Genomic DNA, 3,605 nt, shown 5'->3' with positions numbered 1-3,605 from the left:
ATCCCTCAACGTAAGTCTAGAGAGTGTTTCGTAGAGTTTATAGTTCGGTAGGGCGATCACGAGTGAGGCGTGATTCGTCTGCCATGGTTGTATCCTGGGACTCTATATTCGTACAGTCCCGTCTCACTAACGGAGCGAGTATTTTGAGTTAAGAAAAGAGATCATATCTCGACTCCATGTCTCTTTGCGAATACGATTTCTTATCGTTCTTGTATTCGTCTTTTACATTCGTTTATTTCCTTAACATCGCTTTTATTCTATCGTTTATGTCAGTCCGGTTTTCCGGCTTATACATTAACTTGGTTCCGCTTTACGTCCTTGTGTTGTTGATCACTGGAAGGTATTCGATGAGGCTTTACGTTGCTTATAACTCTCTCTATGTATATCTTGGGGATGCTGCTTGCGATGCAAATTAGGTTTGTTGGGTTTCAACATGTTCAATCTAGAGAGCATATGGCTGTCTTCTTGTTGATGCAGGTTTCTTCTCTTTCTACCACTTGTTCCTGCCTGTAAAGGTCTCATTTGGTTTTTCTTGGTTTATGTGTTCACCCCTTCTTTTAGTTTCCAGTATTGTAATTGGGTTTCTACTTAACCTGTTGATTATGAGCTAGAAAGTTGGAACCTTGTTTCTGATCGTTCTGTTTCACACACATTGTATAGGTGTTTTACTTCCTCGACTGGGTGAAGTACCAGTTGAATGACACCAAGTTGTTCCAAACCTTTTTGAGGATAACTGTGACATGGTTGGTGCTATTGCTTTGGGTGTTGGCACAGCGTCTGGCTATATATCTCTCCGTGCACTGGTCGATTTTACTCATTGCTTGACCCGACTCATGCAAAGCATCACATTCCCATTATTGCCTCTGTTTCTGAGCATCAGCCTACAGCATGGTCCTCTTTCATGTTTGACTACCATATTCTGCTCTTCCTTTTCCCTGCCGGACTTTACTTCTGTTTCAAGCGTTTGTCAGACGCCACAATATTTATCGTCATGTATGGTCTCACTAGCTTGTACTTTGCTGGTGTCATGGTTCGGCTTATCTTCGTCGCCACTCCAGCAATATGCCTTATTAGTGCCATAGCAATATGCCTTATTAGTGCCATAGCTTGTACTTTGCTGGTGTCATGGTTCGGCTTATCTTCGTCGCCACTCCAGCAATATGCCTTATTAGTGCCATAGCTGTCTCCGCCACTGTCAAGAACTTAACATCTCTGTTAAGGGCAAAACAAAAGGTTCCCCAGACTGGTTCTTCTAAAGGACCTGGTAGTTCAAAAGCCTCGTCAAAGGTGAATCTTTAATGTCCCTGTTCCAACCAATTTCTATTGTACCGCTTGCCACCTACTTTGAACCGTGGTACGCTTCTCTTGTGAAAGTAGAAAATATAATCCTTATCTCCTATGTCCTGTCAATACAGGTTACACTTGATCAGGCTCAACCTTTCCAGAAGAATGGTGCCATTGCTCTTCTTGTTGGAGTATTTTATTTGCTCAGTAGATATGCTATTCACTGCACATGGGTGACGTCAGAGGCATATTCATCTCCCTCAATTGTCCTAGCTGCAAGAGGAGCCCATGGAAACAGAATCATCTTTGATGATTACCGCGAGGCCTACTACTGGCTTACGCAAAACACTCCCACTGATGCTAAGGTCATGTCGTGGTGGGACTATGGGTACCAAATCACTGCCATGGGAAACAGAACTGTCATCGTCGACAACAATACCTGGAACAATACTCACATTGCTACTGTTGGACGTGCCATGTCTTCTTATGAAGACAAGGCATAGGACATCATGAGGTCACTTGATGTGAATTGTGTTGGTCGTCTTTGGTGGCGTTACTAGCTATTCTTCAGATGATATCAACAAGTAAGTCTCTTTACTTCTCTCATGTCTGTTCCTGTGGTTGTATATGCTAAACAAATACTTCTTTACTGCACTGGACAGTCTTCTAGTACTTTGGTGGGTCGTAAGGAAACGTTCTCAATACAGTTGATGTGTTGGATTTACTGATTCATTTTTCTTTTTAAAAATATGGTTTAGGTTCTTGTGGATGGTGAGAATCGGAGGTGGTGTATACCCAGTGATCAAGGAGCCTGATTATCTTGTGAATGGTGAATTCCGTGTAGACAAAGGTGTATCGCCGAAGATGCTGAACTGTCTCATGTAAGTTCCGCACTCAAGACTCTACTCTTATGTATATTAATTTTCCTCCAAAATGAGTTGTATCTGAGAAAGATGCAATGCATCTTAATTGTGTGTTTACTTGTAGGTACAAGTTATGCTATTACAGGTTCGGCGAGCTTGTCACAGAATATGGCAAGCCAAAGGGGTACGTCAACCACCAATTCTAAATGTCACGTCTTATACGTGTCCATGTGACAGAAAAAAATTGGGTTGTGAATTGTTGGCAGGTATGATAGAGCAAGAGGGGTGGAGATAGGGAATAAAGATATCAAACTTGAACATTTAGAAGAAGCCTACACAACATCAAACTGGATTGTCCGTATTTACAGAGTCAAACCTCCCACAAACAGGTTGTGAGACACTTTTAATGATTCCATCTTACAGAGTATGGCTTTAGATAGTGAATAGTTTTAAGGAGGAGATTTTTGTTGGACATGGGTTTGTTTTCATGCAGACTGTTTTTGTAGCTTTTTATTACTTGAAAGTTCGGAATATATTTGTATGTTTGGTCATCTTACAACAAGTTCTGAAATCTAATGATTGAGAGCCAATATAAAAGTCAGTAAGTATAGCTGTCTTGTTAAAACAGAAACATTATAAATGTCAATAAATTATATCTCTCTTGTTAAAACGGAAAAACATTCCGTAACTACTAGATTTTGACAGTCCTTTCAAAGCGCATGTTTGTTTTCCCCTTTTAATTTCATTTAAAATTGGAAAATAATTGGGAATGTAATATTTTCATATATTTTTGTAGCAAACTTAAAATTATTATATTTCTTTATTATTATTTATTAATAAATTATGTTTACAAAATTTTGATTGAAGTTGTGAAAGGATCTAAAGTGGTATTTCTCTAGTCAATAAATTTTATTATGATGAGAACTTTTTTTTACTAAAGTTTTTTTATATACAATTTTAATTTGTTAATAAACTATTATACTAAACTTTGAATAAATATTAATGTGTTTCATTATAATATTAAGATATTTTATGAATGTTTAAAATATATTGATAAAAATCAAAATCCAATAGTCATGTGTTTATTTATGTGTTTAATGTGAGTTTATTTTTGTTAATATAAACAAAACATTTGAAATGGGCCCGAATTGCACAAAAGAAAAAGATCTGGAAATACAACAAATATAAATTTTAGCCTGAATTGTCCAAAAGAAAAAGATTTGTACCGATAAAATGTGTAGTTTATGACCAGTCATTTTAGAAAAAAGATAGAATAAGAAAGAAAAAAAATTTATGTCTCTGAACTATAGCATGATTAGTTTATTAATACTTGTTTGAATTTTTCATTTGATAGCTTCGATAAATTTGGATAAAGAAAAATACGTTGGAAGTGAACATTTACCAAATACAAAAGAGAGATCATGCTAATATATCTATCTATCTATATATATAAATTAC

The 3,605-nt window shown here is 36.8% G+C and overlaps 1 long non-coding RNA gene across 1 annotated transcript; it reads left to right on the top strand.

The window, feature by feature from the left end:
* Positions 1-298: 298 nt before the first annotated feature.
* Positions 299-2,818, top strand: LOC106293192. Its single transcript, XR_001260402.1, has 6 exons — positions 299-477; positions 661-1,287; positions 1,416-1,868; positions 2,043-2,165; positions 2,272-2,331; positions 2,414-2,818. It is a non-coding gene; the product is annotated as an uncharacterized LOC106293192 (long non-coding RNA).
* The last annotated feature ends 787 nt before the right edge of the window (positions 2,819-3,605 follow it).

The sequence above is a fragment of the Brassica oleracea genome, chromosome C5 (assembly GCF_000695525.1).
Source record: "Brassica oleracea var. oleracea cultivar TO1000 chromosome C5, BOL, whole genome shotgun sequence".
NCBI lineage: Eukaryota > Viridiplantae > Streptophyta > Magnoliopsida > Brassicales > Brassicaceae > Brassica > Brassica oleracea.
Note: the sequence above shows the minus strand (reverse complement) of the source record. Positions and strands in the feature narration are given on the sequence as shown.